This window comes from Anastrepha ludens, chromosome 3, assembly GCF_028408465.1.
Source record: "Anastrepha ludens isolate Willacy chromosome 3, idAnaLude1.1, whole genome shotgun sequence".
NCBI lineage: Eukaryota > Metazoa > Arthropoda > Insecta > Diptera > Tephritidae > Anastrepha > Anastrepha ludens.
Window position 1 is genome coordinate 132,457,208 of NC_071499.1, and position 18,671 is coordinate 132,475,878.

General features: G+C 37.4%; 1 protein-coding gene across 3 annotated transcripts in view; it reads right to left on the minus strand.

Moving 5' to 3' along the window:
- The window catches only part of LOC128859320 (serine-rich adhesin for platelets-like), a 73,861-nt gene that overhangs the window by 54,040 nt on the left and 1,150 nt on the right, over positions 1 to 18,671 (minus strand). For all 3 annotated transcript variants that reach the window (XM_054096260.1, XM_054096261.1, XM_054096263.1), the window contains exon 2: positions 16,903 to 17,089. The gene's annotated coding sequence lies outside the window, so the exon portion shown is untranslated. The remainder of the gene's footprint in view (positions 1 to 16,902; positions 17,090 to 18,671) is intronic.

Consider the following 18,671-nt stretch of genomic DNA (forward strand, 5'->3'; position numbering starts at 1 on the left):
CGCTCGATTTAAACTTTGTCATAATCTACCCCAACAGGAAAATTTCAGATTATACACTAGATTAGATTTAGTTTGGAGGGAGATCTAAACTTCTAACCTCCTCGACCAAAGTTTATCCGGAAGCCTTATGCCTCAAGAGTCGCGTTCTTTTATAAAAACCTCCAAGCCTAATTTTACAGGCTCCAAATATTATTGTGGTTATTGTGTCTAAGATATAGTCGACCTTTGTAGTCGCGTCCCGGTATTTTGGATATGAATGTAGCAACCAGCATAAAACGGCTTCCAAGATGTGGGGAATTAGGCTTATATCAACTAGCGGGGTTTGGCCACGGAAAGAGATGCAAAGTTAATCACCCTATCGAAAGGTAAAATTTTTTTAGAAATGACGTCGTACGTCGATCATATTTCACACTTGTGTCGAAATACTATAAAGATTACTATTCATCGCCATCGCTGCTAACGTTGGACGTTAACGGACGTGTTTTTCAGACCTCCCGCGTTAACTAAGTTTTATTGGTAATATACCTAATCGTTCGTGCGACAGTGACTCGATTTAGCTTATCGTTTTACTTGGACACTTTTTTATCCACAATGCCATGCATATGCGGTCAAAATATTGACCGTGGGCAGCCAAACAAAAGTGTGTTAAGTGCAGCGAATTTTATCATCTTACTTGTGAAAATTTATTGCCTGCTGACATTGAGTACCTGCTGAAAATAAATAAGCGCTATTGTTGTAAACAATGCACAAAAGCGCGCCGTAATTCGATCCTACTGTCGCCTCGCTCAGTTTCTCCGCCAATAGATGCAGACAACAACAATGAAAATATTTCTGGGACCACAAATATTTCATCGCTTCCAGCTACTTCGGTACCCGTGAGACCGAATCCATCAGCGGAGTGCAGCAAGCAAGAAATCAACCTGCAAGCTGTTTTCGACGAAATTAAATCTCTTAGATATGCTCAGCAGAAAATGATAGCTGTAATTAGGTCTTTGCAAACCGACAAGAGAAATCTATTTAAAAAGGTAGAAGAACTACAGTTTGAGGTAAAAGCCGTTCATCACAAACTTTGCGAGCTCGATGTCGCTGCTACTATTCCCGCTTTGGCTAATGATATAAAAGCCCTTCTCAACAACTTACATGTACTACACGACAATAATTCTGCAACAACAAAAAACAAGGATCGAGTACTTGTTTCTAACTCAAAACCATCATCTTTCTCTTCTGCTTTATCTACCTCTTATGCTGCCGCTGCTGCAGCCGCTGCCGACTCTCCAGTCAATATCGTACGAAATGCTAAGGTTTGCAATAAGCTCTTTCTCGCTGCTCGGCCTAATGCCAAAATATCTAATACAGTAGAAACACAAAAACATAATACGCACTCTCCAGCGCTGCTTACGTCCTTGCTATCACAAAGCAATCAAGCAGTGCCGTCGGATAACCCTTCTCTTGCTGATTCGCAGCAGCAGTCGGTTAATGTTGAAATGTTTACAACTGTTTTTGCTAAGAACAAAAATCCAAAACGTAAACCGAAAAACACTGTTGTTGGCTGCAATGAAAACCGTGAACTGGATGTAATTGTAGCCATGAAGTGGGTACATTTGTCATATTTCAACCCCACAGTGACCGCTGAAAGCATAATCGAATATGTAGACAACCACGCAGCGATCGATAAGAGCGACCTTTCTTGTTATATGTTAGTAAAAAAAGACGTCGAACTTAAAGGACTAAAGAGAGTATCGTTTAGGCTTGGTGTCTGAAAAAAATTAGAACAAGATTTTCGACGCTTCTCTTTGGCAAGAGAATATAAAAGTGCGTCCGTTTATAAATTTTCAAAGAGAAGAGACGAAACCGCCGCACACCTAGCGTGTACCGACGTTAATAAGTTATCAAATACGGCAGATTTTCTACTGTATTATCAGAATGCTGGCGGCATAAGAACTAAAATGCTACCATTATTGTTTTTCTCCTCTTCATCTGTCTGATATCATGGTTATAACAGAGACTTGGCTTTCTGAATGTCATTATACGCAGAAATATTTGACTGTCAACTGTATAATGTATTTCGTAAAGACAGATGCTCCCGCACTACTGGTCTCTCTAAAGGTGGTGGCGTACTTGTTGCTGTAAGTTCGAGACTACCTAGTACACAAATCACTTTGTCACCAAGTATGAGTTCCGACAACGGATATTTTGATGTTGATCAAATAATAATTAAAATTACAATTAAAATTATATACATTAGCGTAAGCTATATACCGCCTCAAGCCAAAATGAATTATATAAAAAGCATGTAAATAATTGATGTACAATACTGGATAGTCTAACTGCCGGTCAAAACATAATTATTTTGGGTGACTTCAACTTACCCAATGTTAATTGGTGTTTCGACGATGATGCTAAGAAATTAGTACCATACGGAGTATCAAGCGAGAGTGAATGTGAAGTGCTTGACACTTTTGCCTAATATAACCTCTGCCAGATTAACAGAGTACACAATGATTTCAATCGCTTACTTGATTTAGTATTCATAAGCAAGTCCGATGTCGAGACCCTCTCTTCACCCCCTCTTCCTAACTCCAACACCACAAAGCGTTATGTGTACGTTTTAAACATATAAGCTATATCAAATCAGTTATTAATAATTGCATAAATTATAACTTCTATAAATCCAATTTCAACCAGATATCGCGATTATTGGATTTGGTAGATTGGGAAACTATCTTAAACAAACCCGTACTATCACAGATGTATGATGATTTCGTAGGAAGACTAGAAAGGGCAATTCATATGTTTGTTCCAATAGTGTCTGCAAAAAACCAGTCCAAACCGGTCTGGTACAATTCTCGACTCATTAATCTTAACAATAAAAAAACCAAAGCATACAAACTATACCGCAAATCTAAAAATAACGCAAAAGTTTATGAAGCGTACAATCGTTTGCAAAAAGAATTCGATGTTCTGAATAAATTTTTATATCAGAACTACATTTTTAAAGTAGAGAGTGGTATCAAAGAAAATTGTAAATCTTTTTGGCAGTTCATTAACGGTAAAAAGAAAATCAGTGGAATTCCAGAAAAAATGCATTATTTGGGGGAAACGTTGTCGGACATTCAAAAAATTAGTAACCTTTTTGCAGATTTTTTTCGATCTGTCTATGTTTGTCCATCCGACACCGGAATAGATGATACCTCTTTTAACAGCTCACGAACAAATAAAGGTTTCCAGCTCTCATCTAATGATGTACTCAGGAGTCTATCGGCCTTGGCAAATGACCCAACTCCTGGAGAAGATGGCTTGAAAACTGTGCTAAAAAACTGTGCTACATCGCTGGCAAAACCATTAACGATTATCTTCAATAAATCACAAGCTTCTGGTGAGTTTTTACATAATTTGAAAAAATCGTTTATCATACCGATACATAAGTCTGGAAGCAAGTCGGAAGTCCAGAATTATCGCCCCATCTGCAAAATCTCTTGCATACCTAAACTCTTTGAAAAGCTAGTTTATGATTTGATTTTCATCCAAATTTCAAATCTCATATCGCCTAACCAGCACGGCTTTGTTAAGAGTAGATCTACTGTTACGAATTTAGGGTTATTTACAAATTATGTCTTAAACCAATTTGAAACAGGCCAACAATGCGATGTCATATTCACCGATTTTTCGAAAGCGTTTGATCGAGTCAGCCATAGTATCCTACTTAAAAAGCTGGGTTCATTTGGTCTTAATCCTAGCTTACTCAAGTGGATTGCATCTTATCTAACAGATAGAACTCAATTCGTTCGTATAAATAACATAAAATCTGATGCCATCAAAGTTACCTCAGGCGTACCTCAAGGTAGCCATCTTGGGCCACTATTGCTCCTAATGTATGTTAATGACATTCCAGACGTTTTCGAGACATCACGTTGTCTGATGTATGCAGATGACCTGAAAATTTACAGTCGGGTAGAGAACGTAACTGACTGCATAAGACTTCAAGAAGACTTAACAAGATTGGAAGCTTGGTGTGATGATAACTCCTTACCTCTTAATGCTGGTAAATGCCAGCACATGTCGTTTAGTAGACGAAAAGTTACGATTGATTTCGATTACAAGTTGGGCACTACCACCCTCACAAAAATTTATGAAAAGAAAGACTTGGGGGTCATATTTATATCGAAAATGTCGTTTTCTAAACATATAGACTTTATGATTGCCAAGTCTAGATCTATGCTTGGCTTTGTAATAAGGAATTCAAGGGAGTTCCAGTATATTTCTACGCTGAAGAATTTATATTTTTCTCTTGTGAGATCAAACCTCGAATATTGCAGCATCATTTGGGATCCATTCTATATGGGTTCATCCTTAAGAATTGAGAAGGTTCAAAAACCTTTCACTAGATTTGCTATTCATTCATTTCGTTGGCCTTGCCGTTTGCCTGCATATAAAAGTAGATGTCTTTTGTTAGCATTGCCAACTTTAGAAATGCGGAGAAAAACTTCATCGGTAATGTTTACAAGGGACATAGTTACGAATCATATCAAATATCACTTCTTGCTGGAGCTAATACTCTTTAATTGTTCCACTCGTAACCTAAGACTGAGCAATATGTTCCATTTACCTTATCACAAGACCAATTTTAGTCGAAATGAGGCGCTTGCACGTTGTATAAGACAGTCCAACCAATTATGCAAACATTTGAATATATTCTCTAACTCACGAGAGACTTTCAAATCAAAACTTAATCGGAGATACACTTTTTGAACTGTGACTAATGTACCTCACAGTATTGTTTGCCATATATATTTAAGCCTTAGTATTAGTAATCTATTTAAGTTATACTTTAATTGATGAAATGAATAAATAAATAAATAAATAAATAAATATAAGATATATATCATTTTTCTTTATTTGGCAAAAATGTTATTCAAACCGAAATTGGATGATTAGTTTGGGATAATCATTCCCATCTAAAAATTTAAGTTAGCAAATTGCGCTATGCAAAGTATCGTTTAACACGTTGGCTGCCACGTATCACCGGTGATCACAAAAAAAAACCTACCCCAGGTGCCAAGTATCACCGGTGATCACAAAAAAATCTACCCCCACGTGCCAAGCAAAAAAAGTCATGTTCCCGTTTGAATTTTAACGAGATATTTTTACCAGGAATAAAAGTCACGCTACTGACGCGTATGAGCACGTTTTTGTGCTGTGTTCACCGGTGACCACTTGCCGTTTTTTTCAAACTATTCTTATTTTTTTTGAAATGTGATCACCGGTGATCACATTTCAAAGAAGTAAATCAAAATAAATCAGTATCAAACTTGAGTTCATAGCGAGCAGTTGGTTGCAAATTACAGTGAAATATAGTGAAGTGAAGTTGTGAAGTTATGAATTCCGAGGAAATACGTGACGCGTTGAATTCAATGGAAAATTCCAGTGTTAGTGGTGAGGATTTTAGTCCAGATGAAGATGAGTACATCCCAGATTCAGGCAGTGATACAAGGAGTGATGACAGTATTGATGAAGACTTCGATGTTAGTGCTACAAATGTTAATAATACTGCTGATGAAGAACAGACGGAAACTACGACAGCATAGACCTCGCCTGCTACCGGAGAGAATTTGAAGAATTTAGAAGAATTTACCAATCCACCCCAGGTTTTGCAATATGATGCCGGTACGCCATTTCAATATTACAGAAAGTTTTTGACCGATGAGATATTGGATATTATTGTTGAAGAGACAAATAGGAATGCAAACTCTCAAGTAACTGGCATCGGTACTCGCAGCAGCAGTAGGATGAATATGTGGAAAGATACTGATCGCCAGGAGATCATGGAGTTTCTGGCCATAGTCATGTATATGGGAATGGTAAAATACCCTGCAATAACTGACTATTGGAAACCAAGCACATTGTTCAAAAACGCATTCGTCCCACAAGTTATGGCTCGTAACCGGTTCCAGATCTTGCTCAAATTCATTCACTTCGCAGATAATGCCCAGTCCTCTGAAACAGTGTCAAAAACTTATAAAATGCAAATATCTGACTTTCGTCAAAGCATTATCCTTTTCATGAGTGGAAAAGATAGCGCTTCAATAGCGCGCTCACCTCCGCAGGGAAAACACTTTTTAATAACGTCGACAGAAGCAACAAAGGATGGTAGGCGCAAGAGACATGGTTGCGGCCTGTGCTATTCAGAATTAAAGACGACAAACTCGTCGTCAGCCGCCAGGAAGAAGCCCAAACTAGTGGCAACATAGTGCGCCCAATGTCGGAGGTCACCATACCTATGCCTTAAACATTTTCAACAACTACATGAAAATTAAAAACAAAAAATATAGTTTTTTCTGTTTCCAGAATTGAATTGAATTTTCTCATTCTTAATTTCTTATTATTTCAAAACGTTGTATTTTACTATGAAATAAAATATCTTTTCTTTTAAAATAAACTTTCAATTTTCCCAAAACTCCGTCCGTTAGGGTCCCATCCCCTAAAATCTAGGGGTCTAAGCGTGTATCACTGGTGATACATTGGCACCTGGGGGTAGTTTTTTGAAATGATCACCGGTGATACATTGGCACCTGGGGGTAGGTTTTTGAAATGATCACCAGTGATACATTGGCAGCCAACGTGTTAAATAAAGAGAAGAATTGTTGTTGTTGTTGTAGCAGCGTAAATAATCCAAATACATGTACGGGGAATGCTGCTGGGGAGACAGTTCTTGGCCAGGTCTTTCCGGTAATATGGATCCGGCTGTCGTGGGATCGATACAAAGAGGATTATTCTCGATCAAGCAATAGGAGGTATGCTTCATACCATCTTCGGATGGGTAGCCTAAAATGTCAAGGTAATCTTTGCCCAACTATTAAAGAAACTGGATTTTCCCTTAAAAGAGATGGGTACCACTAATAATTTCACATGAGTGATTTTCCTTACCTTTAGTCTAAAGGGAATTCATTGTCTTCCTCTGGCCAAACTATTCCTGTTTTAAAGAGATTTCTTTCAAATAACCTTCATTTTCTCTTCACTGTGCGTTGAATCTTAGACCTGCCGATATGTCATCACAAATACATCCGGCTATAAGACGGTGCTGAGTCTTGATAGTTCTTGAGGTTTTGCAGCTGTGGTGCAATTCGTTCGCAGCACCACTCTTGCATAGCCAAATCACCATTGCCGTCATTTCTGACTGTACTCGTAATGCAATACAATTTTTATTGTCATTCTATTAAGGGAGTATTTCAAAGATTATGAATAATATGAAGACGTGATCGGAGTAATTTAAAGACCACCCACATAGCTCGTGGTGCAATAGGAAAGAGTATGTGTGTATGTAGTCTTGATGTGACTTTATTCGTGGCAAATTAGCACACGAAGGGTACACCGTTATAAAATGTCTCTTTACTCTTTGGTGACCTCATGGCCTACAGATATCAATGAAGCCCTAAATTTCATTGACTTAAATGATGTCATACACCAGCTTGCAAGAATAGGCATGAATAAGTGCATGTATGTATAATATATGTGTGTGCACGCATGCATGTATGCATGTAAAATTTGTGTCATTATTAACCGGAACGTTAATTAACGACATTCATTTCATTTTGCGCAATTTAATTGCAAAAAAGCGTGCAATTTGTGTACGTGCAAATATTTTTAATAACCAATAAAATAAATTCCACACAAAACACAACAACAAGTCAATTATTCTGTCAGCTTTTCCAAAACATTCGTACTCGCAAATATTTCTTATTGAATTATGAAGTTGAAAGTAAATTAGCCGCTGAGCCACAAAACACAGGTTTACCTTGCAGCTAAGCGACTGCCAACAACAAAGCTGATTTACAAAACTGCCTTTAAACGCTGCGCAGCAAGTAAGCTTTTGTATTTTCACTGTATTTTTTCGTTAATTTTACACTTGCGCAACAAAAATTGCGAATTGAGATATTGGCAAAAGATACATTGGAAATTTTCGGAGTTAAAGCAGTAAATTTTCTGAGCGCTTGTGGGTTGAATATTGAATTATGATTTTGTGATAACCGCTAGCAGGTAGATAGAGATATTTAATCGAAGCGGGAGTCTTGCCTTGTCGAGAATTCCCAACAAAATCGCTGAGCTTTGGTCCACATATCAGTGGGATTTCCATACCAGCGCACATCCAGACGCTTGTTTGCAGATGATCCCTAACACTGCCTGAAATAATTAGAAAGCAGTAGTCGGAAAGCCTAAACTTAAGGTTGATAGAAAATTGCTGGTAAAGTATAGCACTTCTAACATTTTTATAGAACTACAAACGAAATCGCACTGATTATCAGGAGCGAATTTATATGAACTGCTCCAATAAGTTGGACAATGTGTACATAAAGAACATCGCGTATAATAAAGAACTGAAACAAAGAACAAAAACAAACAAAGCAAAAGTTTATAGTTTTGAGATTTGTTCAATTTTAAAAATTTTGGTATAGAGTTTTTTAAGACGAAATATCCTCACATATTTATATATTTTTTTCTTTAATTTCCAAGGACCCAAAAATTTCACATATTTAAATTTTTTTTGTTTTATTTCCAAGGACCCAATAAGCAACCAAAAACCAGTTAAATTTTTTTTCACTCTCCCTCTTAGGATTAAATACAATATTGCCCGTTGTATTGAACATTTTTTCATCAAAAGATCTCAAAACTACATTCCTAAAGCCTCAACATTTTTTTTTATTATTTTTAACTGAGAAACAGCTATCGGGTGTTTTTAGCCGCATGAGACCTATCGATATCGATAACTATGATTTGACAGCAGAGAAAGGGCAACTGCGCTGATATTTTATTCCAGTAAGGTTTGGCAAGTCGACATGAATCGTTTAACGCCTGAACAACGCTTACAAATTGCGGAAATTTACAATGAAAGAAAGGGCGAAGTGTGGAAAAAGACGCCGAAATATCGATTCATCGTCATTCTCAACTTGTTGGCTTTTGTCCTTCGACTCGGTGGAAAAGTTTACGTAAGCCTATTCTTAAGTGCCTATAAAATACAGCTCCGCCTTCTTTATTATTTCTTTAATACTCAGCCTACAAACTTAATAATGCAATAAAGTGAGTTGTGGGTCCAGGGTCCTTTACTATTCAGAAACCTCAAATTGTGGGCTGTTCGAGTTGTTATATTTTTTATCTCTCTAAAAAGGCAACCCCAATCTTGGTAGCGTTTGTAATTATTCCACAATGTGCGTTAGTTCCACCTTGCAACTCGCAAACACATTCCTCTAACTATAAGTGACAACCCTTTCTCGCTAATTCTCCTGGTGGGTTGCTAAGACCGCAAGCAAGAGCGGGAGCCATCAACTCACTGAAGTACTCCTTTTTATTCTTCCCTGAATGGCAGCGCTTTCACATTCTGTTGCTTAGCATGCGATAAATCTCATCAAGCCGGTTGTTACCTGAGAAAAGTGAGATAGTGATTCATAGAATATTCCAATATAGTCTAAACGTCTATTGCATTTTTTAACACCCCCACTTTCAATGCGACCAACAACAATTAGCCCTTATTTCAAAGTGGGCACGTAGGCACATTGGTACAATTTGCGAGACCATTATCAGTGCAGATAAATTTCTTATCAAATGAAGTTGACAATTTCATATACTATAATAAGCAAACTATTTGAATGAACCAATTTATTTATTTTTTTATTTTATAAATTCACTAAAGGTAAATCCGCAATGCTGCTCCCCAACTGGCACGTAATGCGTAAAAATATAATTTTTTTATTTCTCTTTTTATTCGTTTATTTTTTATTATTATTTACATATATTTATTTATCTATCTTTAATTTGCTTGCCGTGTATCAGCACTTTACACGGGTCTTGTGACTTCCCCCGTGAGATATCCCGGCGGTTATCACTATGAACCAACATTGGCTTAACCGACCCGAGGAGAAATTCGTCAGCACCGCCGTAGCTGGGATGTGAGTGCAACGCTTCATTCTAAATATGTATGCAACTATGCATGTATTTAAATAAGTACGTACGTATGCACACATTTATTGCGAAAAATTCCAAGCCATTACTCAGAATAAGTTTTCCGAGGAAGTAAATATGAGGCTCATGGTCAATTAAATTTATGACTCGCTCTTCGGATATATGGATAATGGAGCAGCCAAAAATTAAAACAACATGAAGCGTACTCATAGGTACGTAAAAATTATAGTTGCGCTCATTAGTCTCACAGAAATACAGGGTGGCTGATGAATTTTGCTACATTAAGAAACTCAAATAACTTTTTTTTTAGTGTATGGAATTCATTTTTTTTTTTTTCAAGTTGAAGGTCATTAATTTTTATTAAATGTAGCTTAACTAGTTTTAAAAATAATTGAATTTAAATGCCCCCCTTGCTCGTTGACACAAGTGCGGCATCTTAGTAAAAAGTTGTTCATTGCTGCTTTGAGAGTTGCGACAGGAATAGCCGCAATTGTTGCCCGAATGGATTGTTTTAGTTCATCCAAATTTGTTGGCTTTGTTTTATAAACTTCTTGTTTACATAAACCCCACAAGAAAAAGTCAGATGCAGTAAGGTCAGGCGACCTGGGGGGCCAACGAAATTCGGAGTTTCTTGAAATCAGTTTATTGGGAAATTTTCGTCGCAACTCTGCCATAACAGTCTGGGCTATGTGAGACGTTGCCCCATCTTGTTGAAACCACACAGAGTTGAAAGGAATTCTCTTTCGGCGTAGTTCTGGATAGAAAAATTCTTTCAGCATTTTCAAATCACGGTCTCCAGTAACCGTAACGGTGTGACCATTTTCTTCAAAAAAATAAGGCCCGACAATACAGCGTGAAGAAACCGCACACCACACTGTCACGCGAAGAGGATGCAATTCCGTCTCGTGGAGTATCTGTGGGTTAGAAGTACTCCATATTCGACAATTTTGTTTGTTCGCATTGCCGTTTAAATCGAAATGGGCCTCATCAGACATGAAAAGGCAGTTTAACATGTTTTGGTCTTCTTCCACCATTTGCAGGATCTTCTGGCAAAATTCCAAGCGAATCGGCAAGTCTATTGCATTCAGTTTGTTAACCATTTGAATTTTGTAGGGAAATAAGTCTAAATCTTTGTGCATTATTGTTTGCAAAGACTGTCGGCTGACACCAAGTTGAGCAGATAAGCTTCTTGTTGAAACCCTTGGATTGCTTTGTATAGCTGCAGCTACAGCAGCGATCGGGTCCTCCGTCCGAACTGGTGGGTTTCGATGATAAGGCCTTCTTGCGACTGTTCCTTGCTCAGCAAAACTATTCACCAGTCTCATTATGGTCCATCTGCTCGGGGGATCGCCGCCAAACATCCGCCTGTACTCTCTCTGTACCAAAACTACGGACTCCAGTGCGTGATAGCGGCGGACTATCCAAATTCTTGTTTGCGTGTCCCAGTTATCCATTTTAATAAATTTTAAAGATCAATCTGCAAATTAAAACAAAAATGGAACAGATAACTTAAAAAGAAAAAAAGTTATTAAATTTTTTTTTGGTAGCGGCTTTCATCAGCCACCCTGTATTAATAAGCACCTGGAAATGCGCCATTCTAATTTTAGCCCACAACAACAATAAATTTGTCTGTGACTAAATGCAATTTGGTTTTAAGGTAATTAGAGCACTCAGAGAGCATTCCATAGCAGGTGTAAAGTTGCATTGGCAACATTTAATCAGCTGTCAATTATGTATATCACCAACTATTCCGTCAGCCGCAGTAAGCAGACCAACAAAAAGTCGTCACTTACTGCGTTACAACCCATTCAATTCACAAGCACTCACTCATGATATGAAAATATTTGCTAAGGTATCGAGTTCGATCAAAGATCGCAGTCTTTTTACATTAATAAAATATTAATAATTTTTATGAGCAAATTGTGGAAAATCCAGTTTTGTTCACCTGAAACTGTGAGAGTGCGCAAATACGCCCCGCAGTTCAATTCACTCTTCAAAATTAATTCGGAATTCACTCTTCAAAAGTAGAGGAGGCAGCGAAGGTGCGGGTCCATTGTAGTTCTCGATGGGCGACAGTGGCAATGAATGAAACAAGCTAATGTGACCAACTCAAAAGCACTGGCCAGTGATCGGTGACTTGTTACGAATAAAATTGAAACTGAAAGTTGTTTGGCAGTCACTGATTTAAATTTTATTGATGCTACTTTAGCATTCGATATTTTAATGGATACTTAGAGGCTAATATAAATATTATTTGTTTGTATGCACAAGGTGGCGCAAAATTAGTCAACCAGCAGCAGTCGGTTGTAAATTATATTTGACACTTGTGAATTTTACAGCTGCAGTATCCTAACAGACAACCAATGGAGCGCTCAACGGTCAAAATAAAGATTCCCATCACTGGAAATATTTTTTTTTGTATTTAGTAAAAAACTTATTCAAAAACAAAATGGGATGATTAATTTTGCGCCACCTATTATAATTGCTAAGAAAACGACGGTGGAAAATTCAAAAAAAAGTTAGAGAGTTTGAAAAATCGAAAACAAGACTTCATAATATTGGTGCTGTGGCAAAAGTCAATCATTTAAAATTTCATTACTCGGCTTCATTTACATGAACCAACCTGAGGCATATAAAAAATCAATGTCTACACGAGAATTCCGCAAGAGATTGGAAGAAGTTGAGTCGGTTAGTGCAATAGCTTCAAGCGGGGAAAGGGGAAATGAGGAATACGAGACGAACAGAGAAGTGAAATTAAAATGCCACCTGCAGTGTCAACATCTCTTTCCTTGCATAAGTCCGATGTAAAACCTGATGAAGAATTGATGAAATTTCCTACCTAGTGAGACGACGTCAGAGACAACTCCCATTTGAAAACTGCTGAATTTTTCATATAAATGATCTGACTTCAGCAGAAACTTTACTGAGGAAGGCCGCCAGATACTTTACATGTAGTCCAGTCAAAAGAGACAAAAAAAATAGCCAACTAAGTAATTTTAGGAGTATGCGAGTTTATGGTTTTATTATGTAAACCCCATCACTGTGAACTTAAATTTGAGTTTTCGGGGTCGGGGGTTGTGTCCCGCGGCCGCCATCTTGGAAATAAGGGTGCAACTGGTTTTTGCGATTATCTCGTGAATTTCGAAAGTTACGAAAATTTTGTATAATAATAATGTTATCTACAACTTTCATTCAAAACTTTTTATTGTAAAATTAATAATAAAAAAGTTATAAACAAAATTACGCGAAAAATTAAGGGATGAATTGTTTTAAAGCGACTAGTAATCGACTATATTATGTCTATGTTATCTTAATCTATTTTCAGGTGTAGGAAAATTTCGAAACATGAAAATTTCAAAATGCGATATCTCTGCGAAAAAAAATGATATTTGAGCAAACAGAACGCCATTTGAAAAAAGAAGGCTTGTATTTAAAGATGTCATCCTTTAATTTTGGTGAAAGAAAACATCTGCAAGGCTACATAACCTCAAATATGGGCAAAAATGGTGTTTTTTGCACTTTTAGGTTAGGATATCTCGAAAACCAGAGCTGATAGAGCAATTCTGAGGCCAGATTTGGATTCAGTGCATCATAAACCTTCGGAAATATATAGTCTGGTTTCTGGGGCCGAATGTTGGTTAAATTTTGTCGGCCTGTGTAATCATGTACGCGCTTCGCTAATGTATTGGTTGCTCCGCTTAGCAGCTCAAAGTCATACGACTAAATAAAGATAGCGGAAAAAACTTATAGATAAAAATGTTCACAAAAGAATGCTCTATAAAAAAGCTCTGATGTATATTTTCCATAAAATCAATAAAAAAAAAGTTATTACGCTTTAAAACCATTCATCCCTTAATTTTTCGCGTAATTTTGTTTATAACTTTTTTATTATTAATTTTACAATAAAAAGTTTTGAATGAAAGTTGTAGATAACATTATTATCTACAAAAAAGTATTTTACAAAATTTTCGTAACTTTCGAAATTCACGAGATAATCGCAAAAACCAGTTGCACCCTTATTTCCAAGATGGCGGCCGCGGGACACAACCCCCGACCCCGAAAACTCAAACTTAAGTTCACAGTGATGGGCTTTACATAATAAAACCATAAACTCGCATACTCCTAAAATTACTAAGTTAAATCTTCTTTTGACTGGACTAATGCGCCTTTATCAAGATTGAAAGAAAACTTGTCGATACTGAGCAGACTACTACGTATATTCCACTTTATTCCGATGTTCTTCATAATAGATTGCATGACTACCTTTTGAAGAAGCGACGGTTGACAGGCGCGCAATCATCCGATCACGACCACCGTCATATGTACTTAAGCAACTCACTTATCAACCCATGAATTCTCACAGTTTTTATGTTCTTTACGCGCAGCACCGCCGCTGTTTGCACTTCGTAATACCTGGAAGCGATTACTGCGTCAATCAAGAAGTAGAAAAAGCTGAAGAGGAAGCAAAATACTTGAAAACACTGACTGGCACCGTTTTGATAAAATGGAAAAGCTCTACGCTTCGTCTGGGACAGTGCAATTCAACAATTTCCATGGGTAAAAGCTTAAATAAACACTTGAACTTAATTCATACCTGCAAGTATAGAAATGGAAAAGTCTGCGTTAAACAATAAGACTTTTGTTGTGCAGAACAATGGAAACGCCTGGCAATGCACTCATTATGGCCACGTACAAATGCAAGTATGATATAACGGAGTTCGTAGGTATGTACATACACACACGTGGTATGTGCGGTTGAAAAGAATAAACAGCGGCAACCACATGACAGACGGCAACTTCAGTTCAGCCTCAGTCTCATCAGTGCGAAAGATAACGGATGTGGAGTATTCATAAGTATCGGGGAAAAAAGTAAGTGAATGAAAATAAACAGACCGTCAAAATCAGCCGCTTGGAACCGTTACTAAACTATTATGGAAGCGCTGTGGAACGTGTTTCAGGCGAGTACAGCATATCAGCGTTTATTGGGTGTTTGTAACCCGTCCGTGTGCGAGCCATAGCGTATATGCTCATACATACTTATATATACATATGTAGGTATCGCGCGATTCTAGTACACTTTGTGCATTTCAGGTACTAGAAAAATATATTGCATATTTATTTACTAGCTAGACAAAGGTCTGCGTCATTCAAATCTCCGAAATACGAGTACGCCAAAAAAAGCTACGTCAATGCTTGCATACGCTATCGCATTCTATAGCTGCTAGATACTCGCCTGAATAGTCTAATTTTGGGTGCAATAAATTAAAATACAATCATTGGGAAGTAGCAATGATTATTCACAAAATATAGAATACATACATACAAACATACATATGTACATATGTATATGTATACTACTGTACTACTGGCATACAATGTAGGCATCCCAACTCAAAGAATTTCTATTTTAATTATCTTTATAATCAATTATATCATTTGTATTATACATATACATATATGTTTATAGAATTGGCGCTTCCACCCTTTATTTTTTGTTTGGCCAATTTGTGGTGAGCGTCTGATGTTTTCCCACAAATGGAAAATTGTAGGCCCAATTCTACGCGGCCTCCGAGCGCCAGATGGTATTTATGAGGAGCTTTTTCATGGAAGAAATACACTCGGAGGTTTGCTATTGCCAGCCGAGAGGCGATCGCTGTTAGAAAAAACTGTTTCTCTCATTTAGTGTTTCATGCCCGGAGATTCGAACCTGAGCACTTTTGAATGGCCGTCACGCATCAACTCATTAGGTTACGCGGCCGCCGTCATTGCGCTGCTTTATTATTTTATATCATTGAAAGATTTATTTTTTATTTGTATATCAAGTTCCAGCACGATTGATTGCATATATCGTAGTAGCGCTGCATAAAAACATATTATTTCTTTATATTCTCTTTTCTATTCCTAACTTTTCATTTTAGTTTAGGCGCTTTTTGCCTCCGAAAAGATTATAAGTCTGATATCCTTCTCTTGGCAGGCGAGTCTTCGCTTTCTGAATTGCCCGTATTTATGCCTGGCTCAAGATTGTTACTCCAGCAGCAATCTAAAATGTTCTTACGTATTTTTTTTTTTTTGCTGTTACACTTACAAAACGAATCGATTTGGAGTGCCATAGAGAGCATATCCGGGCCCCGGGGGAAAATTGCAAATGCGGGCCCTTCCTAATTATGTCTAATTCTTATAAATACGTAGTCCGGGCCCCTCTGAGAACTCCGGGCCCGGGGTAAAAAGTCCCCGATCCCCCCTCTCGGCGGGCTTGGGAGTGGACAACTCGTCCTTGAGCTCAAAAAAACCGTTAATGAAGTAATATAATAATGTCAACAGTTTACTCTGGGATAGAAATCAGTCACATAATATTGTATGATTCTCGAGGTAAGCACATAAACAATGAAAACTTAGTTTCGAGAAATACCCTAAAAACCAAATAGTTTTTTAATTGACCTCCAATGCGTTAAAAGCGATACCCTGTGACTTATACTCAAAATGCTTGCATGCAGTTTTCACCATCATTTGGAGAATAATTATAAATCAAACTCTGTGAAAATCGGCTGAACCGGTCGATAAGACCAAGATTAAAGCGGTTCAGGGTAACATTTTTGAGCCTCACCACAAAAAATATGCACTGAGAGAATTAAGAAATTAGTGTGCAAAAGGTCAGTTAATTAAGAAAATATTTATTTATTAAGAAAATATTGTCAGCAAAGTCCAATATCATTAGTTTAACCAGCTTTTTATAACTCAGCCGCAATTACTTTCACTAAAAATAACATTTGTGTGCTAATGAAAAAAATGTGTTGGCTCAATTATGTATGTATGATAAAATTAGAAATAAAGTGAAACAAAAAAGTATTGTACTACACACCTATGTACATATGCGCATACAATTTATAAATATTACTCTGCTTTCTTCTTTTTTTTTGTTATTGGTGTACTCTGTTGAGTATATTTGCTTACCTGTTCGCGCAGCCACTGTCCATATAAACTTGTATATTTGTATGCACATACATATGTATGTACATATGCGTAAAATCAGCTTCGAGGAGAACCGCGTTCAAGAGCCGCTCAACACTAGTTTTTTATCTTGTTTTATTTAATTCATATTTTTGCTTTTTTTGGCAAAAATATACTTCAGCTAATAAAACTTTTTTGATTAAAAATATTAGTATGAAATTATTATTTATATATTATTATAAAGCACAACATCGCGCGTACACGACAGCGTTATTGAAGCTTCGTTCTGGCCCGATCGTACTCGCACTCCCATTCGTATTTCGCTGATGAGTAAATAACGTCCCAGTGGACGGAGTTTGACTTGACGGCGCGACAAAAACGAATAATGTAACAATTAACAGCTACGGGTGTAATAAGTAGGTTTAACAATTAAGAAACAGCAATAAAAACTACTAGAAATAAATATAGGGCACAAAGGTAAGCTCTGACGTAGCGCGCACAGAACACACAGAGAACCACATTGTGCAGTGAGTAGACCGAAATGAGTGCGCGCGCTTGCGCACGTACATACATATGTACATCAATACATCGTTGTCGCGGTTGAGATAAGTTTTGTTGTTAACAAGAGATCTACAATTTTTTTGGTAACTTAACGCGCCCGTAAGTATGTGCGTATATATGTATGTATTTAAGTTTTTTATTGCTGTTACTGTTGGGGTTATCTCATTAATTGCCACTAAACCTATTTTGATTGTTGCTGCTGTTGTTGTAGTAAGTTTAGCGCATGCTGCTGTTAGCGATATTCTTCTCTAATTTTTAAATCATTTGCATTTTTACCTATGCATGCTTTGCAAGCATTTACACATACACGTATGTATGTACGTTTTAAAATTTATACGAATACGATGGGTGCTGTTGCCACACTTGAGCTTCCTTTGCCTCTATAAATATTACATACATTTGCAGTATATTTATGTATTTTTCGGTTTGCGCGCACAATCACCGTTATTGTTGGCTTTTGCGGCTGAAATAATTATGAGAAATACTTTTTTTATTATTGCTAATTGGAGCGAAACGTTTGAAATGAGAGAGGGCTCGCAGCTCCTCAAATTTCACTAAATTGCTTATTTTATATATGAACGTTCATATGTATTTGCCTGCGTCCTGCTCATTTGCTTTGCCAACGCTCTTTTGGTTTTACTCTTTCCACTGATTACCGAACTGCCGCTAATCCACTTACAAATGCAAGCAAGCGGCTCAAACATGTCCAAAAAATTAAAGCATTAAATAAAAAATGAATTGAAAATCGAACAAATGTTTCTATTCAAAGCAGGTTTTCAGCGCCCAGTAATCAATGACGCGTCAGCAACACCAAGCCGCGCCACAGCGCCGCTCACGACCCAGTGACATATTTAATGTGCTGACAGTAACGCAGCATATGTATGTGTATGTGTGTATATATGTGCGAGTGCAAGTAGGTAAACATACGCACAAATGCAAACAGCGCACTCAGAATGGCATACGCATGATTTGCAACGATCGCCTGCAACAAAAACCATACATACGTATGTACATATATATATCCGGCTGCTACAGCAGTAGCAACAATTGCACCAGCACCACATCTGTTGAGAGCGTGTTTTACTTCTAAGCAGACACTACGCCGAGGCTACTATCGACGCGGTTGGTTTGCCGCTTCTTCGTACGTTTATCACTCGCTTTTATTGCTTGCGTTTGCTGAAGTATGGGTTTCTCTTCATGGCGCGCTGTTC